The following is a 12,723-nucleotide window of genomic DNA, read 5'->3' as shown; positions in this document are numbered from 1 at the left end:
GCCTCTAAAATATCTTTTATACCATGACCAATACCCCAGTTAGTTCTATACATATGACCGGCAATGAGAAAAAGAATTGCAATAGCTAAATGATGATGTGCTATATCGGTCAACCATAGACCACCAGTTAGTGGATCTAATCCTCCACGAAAAGTAAGAAAGTCCGCGTATTTTGACCAATTCAAGGTAAAAAATGGGGTTGCTCCCTCGGCAAAACTTGGATAAAGTTGAGCCAAAAGATCTCGATTCAAGATAAATTCATGAGGAAGCGGGATCTCTTTGGGATCTACTCCAGCATTTAGAAATTGGTTAATTGGTAAAGATACATGTACTTGATGCCCCGCCCAAGAAAGAGACCCAAGTCCTAGTAGCCCTGCCAAATGGTGATTCAACATGGATTCTACATCTTGGAACCAAGCCAATTTTGGAGCAGCTTTGTGATAATGAAACCAACCAGCAAAAAGCATTAAGGCTGCAAAGACCAATGCACCAATTGCAGTACAATAGAGTTGTAATTCACTAGTTATTCCAGATGCTCGCCAAATCTGAAAAAAACCGGAGGTTATTTGTATTCCTCGGAAACCTCCGCCTACATCACCATTCAATATTTCTTGGCCTACTATTGGCCAAACCACCTGGGCACTAGGTCGAATGTGAGTAGGATCATTTAACCATGCTTCATAATTCGAAAAACGAGCACCATGGAAATACATGCCACTCAGCCAAAGAAAGATGATGGAGAGTTGGCCGAAATGAGCACTAAAAACTTTTCGAGAAATCTCTTCTAAATCACTAGTATGGCTATCGAAATCATGAGCATCAGCATGTAGATTCCAGATCCAAGTAGTAGTATCAGGTCCCTTAGCTATTGTTCTTGAGAAATGACCAGGTTTTGCCCATTGCTCGAAAGAAGTTTTTATGGGATCCCTATCTACCAAAATTTTGACTTTTGGTTCCGGCGAACGAATAATCATTGAGTCCTCCTCTTTCCGGACAACACATACAAAGAGACCCGCCAACATAAAACATAATTAGTGAACTTATGGGAGATGTTTATATTTAAATTGTTTCTCTTCTATCTCCCATCTATCTTTATCTACATTTTCTTTAGTTATTCACTAGAACAATTATGATCCGGAAGTTAATCCGGGGCAAGTGTTCGGATCTATTATGACATAGCAGTGAGGCGCTCAACGGACCTTTTTTAATTATTATAAAACCTTTTCTGGACTTTGAATTTAATGAACTTAAATTCTTTTTTTTTTTTTTGCAACCCGGTCTATTCAGACTTCACTTCGAGGTTCCTAGATGGAACAAATTTCATTTTTTTTATTTCTTGCATATCTTACATAAACGATATTCTTAGGTACTTTATTTCATTTCAAATCACGTGAGCAGTTATTAGCATTACTAGGGAACATACGAGTATTTCGATTTAGTTTTTAGAAGATCTCTTTTTTTTATTTTAGTAGTTTGAATAGCAGAAAAAAAAAAGAATTCTCTACTATATCCACTTATCATTTATTTCTATGAAATATCTGATTAAATAGAACTATTTTAGAAGGGATATCATGAAATTTTTTAGTTGGTTGTTCCTATAGAAATCATATGTTTTATTTGACTCATGGGGACAACAAACAATAAACTATAACAAATTCAATATATATTTCGAATAATATATTTTCTATATGTTCTACTCTACATTCTCTATAGAGAATGTAGAATAGAACATATAGAATTAGAATAAAAAAAAGAAAATAATAAACAGAGGGTTCTTATTCAAAACGCCCTGTGATCTTCAACCAATTCTGTGCTTCAATATAATTACCGGGGGTAAGCGCTATAGCTTGTTTCCAATATTCAGCAGCTTGATCAAACCAAGATTCGGCAATTTCAGAATCTCCCTGTCGAATGGCCTGTTCTCCACGGTCGGAATAGGTGAGTAAATTCCTTCCCTTAGAACCGTACTTGAGAGTTTCCTGACTCATACGGCTCAACAGTCAATTCTTTTGATCTTCCTTTTTTTCTGGAGTTAACAACAAGAAAAGAGCTTAATTACATGAGTTTCAAACTTGAATTTGGATTAAAAATTTAATCCTTTGTTTTTAGTTTTATCTTTTTTCCTACCCTCAGAAGAATAAAACATCGACATTAACACTCTTATTGGAATTTTCTGAAAGGTAACTATCTCCATTTCATATATCATATACTTTGATATAGAATATATCCATGTCTATAGAATCTTTGAGAAAGGCTTTTCTTGATGAGAAAAGAAAAGACTTACTATCTTTGGGATCTGATACTACACCGCTGCTCAAAACCTTAGGGGATCCACTTTATTACATAAGTAGATTCCTAATTTATTATCATATAAGTAAGCAGTTCTTGTTGTATCGGCCAAAAACCTTGTTAATTGATCTTTACGGTGCTTCCTCTATCAATTAGATCTTTTATCCATAGAAAAAAAGTATCTAGGCATATATATTTTATTTCTTCATATTTTGACTTCTATGAAGTTTGTTTCTTTGCTACAGCTGATAAAAATCGTTGTTTCGAACGAGATATATATGTAGAAAGCCTATTTCTTTTTTTGTCTAATATTTATTAGTATTTGCGGAGTTATTTGTTCTTTTCTTTTTTCTTTCTATAGTGGAGATAGTCGCACGTAATGACAGATCACGGCCATATTGTTAAAAGCTTGAGGTAAAAACGGGTTTCGTTCGAGTGCCCGAAAATAGTATTCCAACGCTTTCGTATGTTCTCCGTTACTTGTGTGGATAAGGCCTATATTATAAAGTATATAACTTCGATCATAGGGATCAATTTCCAGTCGCATAGCCTCATAATAATTCTCTAAAGCTTCCGCATAATTTCCTTCAGATTGAGCCGACATCCGTTACGGTCGTCATTCGGTTCAAAGAATCTCCGTTCCAGAACCGTACGTGAGATTTTGATCTCATACGGCTCCTCCTTTCCTTTAATGTGTATAATGATAAACATGCATAGAATCAAAAAAGATTCCAATATTCTCATTATCAACTGAGCGGGACTAGTGTTTTTACACGAAATTTCTAGCCAACCTTCCTGTAAAAGATCTTTTATTAACATCAAGTATGTTATTACTGAATAAATAGTAACTTCAACAATTTCTTTGTCCTCAACGCTGCTAAATTTCCCGGAATTAGTCACTTCAACAATCTTCGATGGTTCTATGAGTATCCAAAATACAAACGAGATGGATGTTTATTGTCCCAACCATTTTTGTTAGTCCCGATCCCGATAAGAAGGGAAATCTTTTTTTTTACAAAGTTTTCTCGTGTTGTTGATTCCTAAGCGTAGTGCTTCTTTCCCCATGCCGCCTATTGGTACTAGTGGAGTAGGATTGACCTAACCGCATAGATATAGGTATAACCTTTCGCTTAATACTATAAACCTAAAATTCAAGCATATGAGGCTGCATTAATCGGGAATACACGACAGAAGGAATTAATCCTTTTATTTCCATTCCAAACTTCACCTTCAGCAAGCGTCGGTTTTTTTTTTCAAAATTTTTTTCTTTCTCTCCGAAGAATGTATCTTTGTTTTCAGACTGAGATCGGTAAAAAAAAAAAAGATAATCAAATCGCACCATCTCGGTAATAACTGAATGCCTCTTTTTCTCCAGAAGTTGTCGGAATTATTCGTAATAATATATTGGCTACAATCGAAAAGGTCTTATCAATAAAATTTCCATTTATACGAGATCTAGTCATAGGTAGCAATCCATTCTATAATTTCATTTTTTTTTTCGCGTGAGAAAATAATCCCCCAAACAAAGGAATTGTACAATACAGTACGAAATAACGTAAAAATGGACTTATTAATCAAATTACTTTATCCTACGGCAGGCTACGAAGGAGGTTTTTTTTTGATAAAAACTTTTCTTTCTATTTTTTAGATTGTATGCGCCTACGCAAATGAAATATGAATGCCTCCCGATTCACTGGGTTTCTGGGCATAATCATTATGTAGGAGAGATGGCCGAGTGGTTCAAGGCGTAGCACTGGAACTGCTATGTAGGCTTTTTGTTTACCGAGGGTTCGAATCCCTCTCTTTCCGGACCTTTGCCAAGGTCATCAATGTTACTGACCTCCATGTTTGAAATTACAATGGATACCCTTAATTCCAACTTTGATATGGATTCCCTAATTCCCAATTTGTTTCTGTAATATAGAAAATAGTGGAAAAAGTGGGCAAGGAATAACTATTTTCCTATACCCACATCTATACACGAATAGGGGGGGGAATCCTCGGATCAAAATTATTGTTATTTGAATTAGATTAAGTCTGACGAGAATAATATTCTACAACCAGCAATTCATTAATTTTCAAACCAACCCATTTACTATCGATTATTTGATTAACTAATCCTTTATATTCGGATGGATGAAGAGTCAAATGATTTGGCAATTCTTCGCGGGGGGATGATTCAAGAGAGTTTTGAATCAGAGTTATAGATTTTTGGTCATCCTTCGCTGTAATAATATCTTGAGGTTTGCAACGATAACTTGGTATATCTACTATACGACCATTAACGAAAACATGTCTGTGGTTAACTAATTGACGGGCTTGAGGAATAGTCAAAGCCATACCCAATCGAAAAAGTATGTTATCCAAACGCATTTCAAGTAATTGTAGTAAAACTTGACCAGTTGACCCTTTCGCTTTTCCAGCGATACGAACGTATTTAAGCAATTGTCGTTCTGTAAGCCCATAATGAAAACGCAATTTTTGTTTTTCTTCTAAACGAATACGATATTGAGATTTTTTACTGGAGCTCGATTGGTTTCTAAGTTCGCTTCCAACTGTAGGCCTTTTACTAGTTAGTCCTGGTAAATCCCCCAGACGGCGTATTTTTTTGAAACGAGGCCCTCTGTAACGTGACATAAATACTCCTTTTTAAAATGGAAAATATCATAAAGAAAAATTAAAACTAAACTAAATGACAAATATGATAAATGAAGCGAAATATACTTAAAATATTGTACTACAAATATGGTAATACCAAAGAAGAATTGGAGAGATTCTATCAATATCCTAATTTTATTTTATATATATCTATATAAATAGATATAACATAATATTTAAAATAAAAAAAGCCGGCTATCGGAATCGAACCGATGACCATCGCATTACAAATGCGATGCTCTAACCTCTGAGCTAAGCGGGCTCACATAACACAAATTGTGCCTGTATCGGAATTCTTTCCTAAACTACCCGGATCTTAATTATAAATTGTTTATTATATTATTAGCTCTTCATAACATAATTACTATCTAATGTCATAACATTTATAAAATAAATACAAACATATAAAAAAAAATATAGAATATCCCATATTTATTATATTTTTTGTATTTATATATATTTATATTATATATATGTATATGTATTTATCCCGATATCCTTATTTTTAATTTTATATAAAAAAATAGAAATATAAGGTATTCTATAAAATTTTGGAGGGATATTTTTGATTTATATATTTTCTTTAGATATTCTTTAATATTATAGAATACCTTATATTTCTATATTATATTTATAGACTATAGCAATATATATTGAAAATAAAATAATGACTAATTAGATTACGGTAAACAGTAATTTAGATTACAAAATTCTTATGCATTAAAATTTAATATGTATAATTATGTATATAATATATGTGATATATCGATATATACATATACATTCGAATTCTAACAAATTGGATGGATTATGAAAACAAATTTGATAAGTAATTACAAATTCTATATTTGTATTGAATTTCTAAATGAATCTTGAATTTTAAATTAAAAAATCGATTTTTGATTTGTTATTATAAGGTCTGTATCTATTCGCTCGAAAAAATAAAAGAATCGAACGTTCGAGTATTCTAAATTTTATCCAAAAATCGTAGAAGGAGGGACATTTAAAATAGAGATATATGTACTTGATATCTCTTTATATTGAATTGCGAATACATAGATAATAGAATCATTTCTGATTCGACTAAATATGGGTATCCGGTATAGATGAAAGAAAACCAATCAAACAAAAAAAACAAATAGAAGCAAAATTTTCCCAATATGGGATTAGGTATCTAATAATTCCTGCATATAATTCTCATAATAGAAATGAAAAAACATCCTAATGAGATCTCAATCTCAAAGAAAAAACGGGGGATATGGCGAAATTGGTAGACGCTACGGACTTAATTAGATTGAGCCTTGGTATGGAAACTTACTAAGTGAAAACTTTCAAATTCAGAGAAACCCTGGAATTAACAATGGGCAATCCTGAGCCAAATCCTGCTTTCGGAAAACAAACAAAAAAAGTTCAGAAAGTTAAAATCAAAAAAGGATAGGTGCAGAGACTCAATGGAAGCTGTTCTAACAAATGGAGTTGACAACATTTTTTTTCGTAATAAGAAAGGGATCCTTCTATCCAAATTCCTTAAATTTAAGGATCAAGGATAAAGATATATATGTTATATATATATATATGTACTGAAATATAATTTCAATTGATTAATGAAGACTCTTAACTTGTATTTTGTATTTGTAAATATTTAGATTCGATTCTATCACAAATGAAAGATGTGAATGAACTAAATTACAACAACTGTAATAAAAGAATATTCATTGATCAAATCAGTCACTCCACCATAGTCTGATGGATCTTTTGAATAACTGATTAATCAGACGAGAATAAAGATAGAGTCCCATTCTACATGTCAATACCGACACCAATGAAATTTTTAGTAAGAGGAAAATCCGTCGACTTTTGAAATCGTGAGGGTTCAAGTCCCTCTATCCCCAAAAGCCCTTTTAATTCTCTAATTTTTTATCCATTTTTGAATGAAAATGGATAAAGTCTTTTTTTTATTTATTTATTTAGTTGACATAGACTCAAGTAATTTCCTAAAATTAGGATGGTGCGTCAAGAATGGTCGGGATAGCTCAGCCGGTAGAGCAGAGGACTGAAAATCCTCGTGTCACCAGTTCAAATCTGGTTCCCGGCGATTCATTTGTATGAGGATCTATTCCCATATTTATTTTAATAAATTGGGGGAATAGATACATATATATTTATTAGTGATCTTGATCATCATACAAAATTTATCTAGGTGTACGGAGGGAGATATGCTCTTTCTAGATGAAGAAAGAATAGATGTATATTCTAGGTATAGAAAGTCAGTCTGAAAATGAATGATTCGATTTAGTTTCGCTTTTTTCTGCGCTCCAAAAAGAATGTTAATATTTCAACAATATTCAAATGGTTAAATTAATTGATTGAAATACTTAAAAGTTTAGGGGAGTTCAGAGGTGGAAATAGTCTCAATTCATCTCAGATACATTATAAAAAAATATGGTCTATTTTTTTGGTATTTCTTTGCTTTGATCGTACTTTTTCTTTTTCGTAGACGGATATCGAATTGATGTTGATGTGCATCTTACATAGTTAATGATGCAGAACTTTTTCAGTTTATCCTATTGACTTACCTGAAATAAGTATCGTTCCAATTTTAGAATCTCAATGAATCCCTCTTTTATTGTATTTTTTATTTATTTATCGAAATCTACATGACTCTTTCTAATCTATAAGAAAAAGAAAATGTACATATATTTCTTGAATATTTGGGGTTCTCGAAGTGCGGATTTTTTTCTTATTTTTATCATTTAGTGAGCATCTTGTATTTCATAAAAATTGGGGGCGATATAATCTTTACGCAAAGGCCATCCGATCCAACTTTCTGGCATTAAAATACGTTTCAGACGCGGATGATTATCATAAGATATTCCTAACATGTCATAAGATTCCCTTTCTTGAAAATCCGCACTTTTCCAAACCCAGAAAATAGAAGGAATTCTGGGATTTTTCCTTGGGGCAAATACTTTTATGCATACCTCTTCTGGTTGATCTAGACTATACTCTATTCTGGTAAGATGATAGACACTAGCTAATAATCCTCCGGGTGCTACATCATAGGCACATTGGGAACGTAGATAATTGTAACCATATACATATAAAATAACGGCAATCGAATGCCAATCCTCGGGCTTTATTTGTAAAGTCTCTATTCCTTGGTAATCGAAACCCAAAGATCTATGAACTATTCCGTGTTTGACTAGCCAAGCAGACAAATTACCTTGCATTTTTTTACTTCTCCTGCGTTTTTTTTATAAGTTTGGTATTTGGTATCAGTATTTACCATTTATTTACATTACAATGAAATTTTGGAAGATTGACTTGCTTGCTATTTCTTATTGTATTATTTTGTACAAAAAGATACTGTTTAATTCACTTTTTCGTTGGTCGTAGGATACTGAACTTTTTTATATTTGAAAAATGTGTCAGAAGTTATCTCTGAAATAGATGGTGGTTGATAGAATAATCCTTGATTATAATTGCCAGTATGAGTACTGCGTCCAACATCCAATTTGTGGTTGGTAGTAAAACATCTATTCTCTCGTTGATAACTAATTCGATCCTCATAGATTTCGCGAGATATTTTCTTACGAAGTTTTGTTATAGCATCTATAACAGCTTCTGGTTTAGGCGGACAACCCGGCAAATAGACATCCACAGGAATTAGTTTATCAACGCCCCGAACAGTACTATAAGAATCGGTACTGAACATACCTCCTGTAATTGTACAGGCTCCCATAGCAATAACATATTTAGGTTCGGGCATTTGCTCATATAATCGAACTAAAGAAGGAGCCATTTTCATAGTTACAGTGCCCGCTGTTAAAATGAGGTCGGCCTGCCTAGGACTAGAGCGTGGTACCAGTCCATAACGATCAAAGTCGAATCGTGATCCTATTAAAGAAGCAAATTCAATGAAGCAACAACTAGTACCATAGAGAAGTGGCCATAAACTGGATAGTCTTGACCAATTTGAAAGATCATTTAATGTTGTAGAAATTACTGAATTTTTGGTTTTTTGATCAAGTACGGGAAACTCAATGGAATTCATAACTGTCTCAATGTTTTGTTTAATTGTCTAAATATTCAAGAATTAAGACCATTCTAATGCTCCCTTTCGCCATGCATAAACTGAACCAACAATTAGGATAAGCACAAAGATTAAAGCTTCTATAAATACGGATACCCCCAATACATCAAAACTCATTGCCCATGGGTAAAGAAAGACCGTTTCAACATCAAAAACAACAAAAACTAGAGCAAACATATAATAACGGATTTGAAATTGTAACCAAGCATCGCCCATCGGTTCTATTCCGGATTCATAACTAGAAAGTTTTTCTGGTCCTTTTCTAATCGGAGCTAAAATTCCAGAAATTAGAAATGCTAAAATAGGAATCAAGATCGATATTATTAGAAATGTCCAAAAAATATCATATTCATAAAGCAAAAACATAAAAGTACTCCCATGAATGTGGAAAATATACCGGATTCATATTAATTCTTAGTCGATTTAAATTGAAATTTTCAAATTATTAGATTAATTAATAGTAATATAAATAGAAATGCTTTGTATTGTATTAAGTTTACATTATTTTTTTTATTTCTAAAAAAATGGAGACTAGTATCTAAGTATAATACTTTTATTATTAGTATAGTAATCTATTCGAATAGAAATGGATTCATTCTTTCTACTACTAAAAGTATTTATAGTCTATTTATACTATACTATTACATATTTAATATTCGATATACTATTTAATACTATTATAATAGTATATCGAAATCGAATATATTTGTAATGACAGATATTAGATACTAAATCTAAATCTGAGTAGTATCCGTAGGAATATTAGGGCTATACGGACTCGAACCGTAGACCTTCTCGGTAAAACAGATCAAACTATTATTATCAAAATGATTTGAATTGTTTTAAAGACCCAACGTGCATTTTTTTTGCATTGGGCTTTTTCATTAACTGATAGAAATATCAATTAGTCTACCATCTTTTTTCTTTCTGGAAAGAAAAAGGAAATGACTCCCTGTGCTCTGATTTCTTATTTAGATTAAAATCGAAGAGCACTACCAAAGTTTTTCAAAGAAGAAGGTTATCCTGACGTAGGTTTGCTTCTGGCCTGGATCAACTTAAGTTAAATGGACTCTCTATCAACCTACTAAAATAAAAATATCAAATAGGAAATGAAACTTCATACACCTTAAAGTTCATAAGATAGGAAGAGAAGAGAATTATTTTGAGGTCCCTAGACTCATTATGCCTAGCATTGAATAGATTAAGTATTCACCTTATCAATATCTCAAATCCATTATGGATTCCATTTGACGTCTAAATCCTTTGTCAGGCTATTGTTCTCTTATTTTGTTCCCGGAGTAAGACATCGATTTCTCAATAAGATCAACTCTTTTAATTACATGATGGACTCCTATGAAAAAACATTGGCGCGTGTGTAAACGAGGTGCTCTACCTAACTGAGCTATAGCCCTTTTGATACATATTTTATCATATTCGATAAATAAATTATTGTCAAGATAAATATTACATGATCCAATCTCGTTGATTGATATTGCGTTGGTATTGCTTATAAGTAATATTACATTTATAATCCATTGATCTGATAGATAGTTATTTTTTTTTTTTTATTTAGTATGAAAAATGACCTACTTAACTCAGTGGTTAGAGTATTGCTTTCATACGGCAGGAGTCATTGGTTCAAATCCAATAGTAGGTAAGGTATAGGTAGAACTTATTAGATACCATTGATTCTGGTATCTAATAAGTTGGTCTACTCACTTTTTTTAATTTTATTGTAATTTTCTATCTTTTCCTATTCTATCTATTTTTTTTTTTTTTTTCAATTTTAAATTATTTGGCTGCACAAACTTGTTACGAGTCATATTGATATGATAGCCTCAACTCGTGTCCTAGCTCGTCTGAGAGCTAGATTTGCCTCAATTGTTTGTCTCTTGCCTTCAGCCTTATTCAAGTTAGCTTCCGCTATTTTAAGAGTTTGTTGTGCTTCTTGTGGATCAATGTCACTACCCTTTTCTGCATCATTTACTAAAATTGTGATCTCGTTATTGCCTATTCTAGCAAAACCGCCCATCAGAGCCATAGTTACCCATTGGTCGTTAAGGCGTATTCTCAAAATACCTATATCTACAGCTGTTGCAATAGGCGCATGGTTTTTTAATACTCCAATTTGTCCACTATTAGTAGATAAAATAATTTCTTTCACTTCTGAATCCCAAACAATTCGATTGGGGGTCAGTACACAAAGATTTAAAGTCATTTTTTCAATTTTCTCTCCATTTCTAAGTTAAGTTCGCAGCCTTCGCAGTAGCTTCATCGATATTACCCACCAAATAAAACGCTTGTTCGGGAAGACTATCTAATTCTCCAGAAAGAATCAATTTAAACCCTCTAATTGTTTCTTCTAGCGCGACATATTTCCCTGGCGAACCTGTAAATACTTCTGCTACGAAAAATGGTTGTGATAAGAAACGTTCAATTTTTCGTGCTCTTGCTACGGTTAAGCGATCCTCTTCGGATAATTCGTCCAACCCAAGAATAGCTATAATATCCTGAAGTTCTTTGTAACGTTGTAAAGTTTCTTTAACTCTTTGCGCAGTTTCATAATGTTCTTCACCAACGATCCGAGGTTGGAGCATAGTTGACGTTGAATCTAAAGGATCTACTGCTGGATAGATACCTTTGGCAGCTAATCCTCTTGATAGTACTGTAGTAGCATCCAAATGTGCAAATGTCGTGGCAGGAGCAGGATCGGTCAAATCGTCTGCAGGTACATAAACTGCTTGAATAGAAGTTATAGACCCTTCTTTGGTAGAAGTAATTCTTTCTTGTAAAGAACCCATTTCAGTACCCAGGGTGGGTTGATAACCCACAGCAGAAGGCATTCGGCCCAATAAGGCGGATACTTCGGATCCTGCTTGGACAAAGCGGAAGATATTGTCGATAAATAAAAGTACGTCTTGTTCATTGACATCTCGGAAATATTCCGCCATAGTTAGGGCAGTTAAACCAACTCTCATACGAGCTCCGGGCGGTTCATTCATTTGACCGTAGACTAGAGCTACTTTTGATTCCGCAATATTTTTTTCATTAATTACTCCAGATTCTTTCATTTCCATATAAAGATCGTTTCCCTCACGAGTACGTTCACCTACTCCGCCAAATACGGATACACCTCCATGAGCTTTGGCAATGTTATTGATCAATTCCATAATGAGTACTGTTTTACCTACCCCAGCTCCACCAAAAAGTCCTATTTTTCCGCCACGCCGATAAGGAGCTAAAAGATCTACTACTTTAATACCTGTTTCAAAAATGGATAATTTTGTATCTAACTGTATAAAGGCAGGCGCAGATCTATGAATAGGAGATGTTGTGCGAGTATCTACAGGACCTAAATTATCAATAGGCTCTCCAAGTACGTTGAAAATTCGCCCTAGAGTTGCTCCGCCGACTGGAACACTTAGAGGAGCTCCCGTGTCAATAACTTCCATCCCCCTCTTTAACCCATCTGTAGCACTCATAGCTACAGCTCTAATTCGATTATTTCCTAATAATTGCTGTACTTCACAAGTTACGTTAATTTGTTGGCCAACAGTATCTCGACCTTGAACTATCAGAGCGTTGTAAATATTAGGCATCTTCCCTGGTGGAAAAACAACATCTAGTACCGGACCTATTATTTGGACGACACGTCCCAGATTTTTTTTTTCAAGTGCAGAAAC

The 12,723-nt window shown here is 33.5% G+C and overlaps 3 non-coding genes across 3 annotated transcripts; 2 read left to right on the top strand and 1 right to left on the bottom strand.

Moving 5' to 3' along the window:
- The first annotated feature begins 4,010 nt into the window (after positions 1-4,010).
- On the top strand, positions 4,011-4,098 carry TRNAS-GGA (transfer RNA serine (anticodon GGA)). Its single transcript has one exon. It is a non-coding gene; the product is annotated as a tRNA-Ser (tRNA).
- A 1,038-nt stretch (positions 4,099-5,136) lies between these two features.
- Positions 5,137-5,209, bottom strand: TRNAT-UGU (transfer RNA threonine (anticodon UGU)). The gene has a single exon. It is a non-coding gene; the product is annotated as a tRNA-Thr (tRNA).
- Positions 5,210-6,969: 1,760 nt separating this feature from the next.
- TRNAF-GAA (transfer RNA phenylalanine (anticodon GAA)) lies at positions 6,970-7,042 on the top strand. The gene has a single exon. It is a non-coding gene; the product is annotated as a tRNA-Phe (tRNA).
- Positions 7,043-12,723: the final 5,681 nt, after the last annotated feature.

The sequence above is a fragment of the Cicer arietinum genome, unplaced genomic scaffold (assembly GCF_000331145.2).
Source record: "Cicer arietinum cultivar CDC Frontier isolate Library 1 unplaced genomic scaffold, Cicar.CDCFrontier_v2.0 Ca_scaffold_5768_v2.0, whole genome shotgun sequence".
NCBI classification, from domain to species: domain Eukaryota; kingdom Viridiplantae; phylum Streptophyta; class Magnoliopsida; order Fabales; family Fabaceae; genus Cicer; species Cicer arietinum.
The sequence above is the reverse complement of the archived record's forward strand: the minus strand, read 5'-3'. Positions and strand labels throughout refer to the sequence as shown.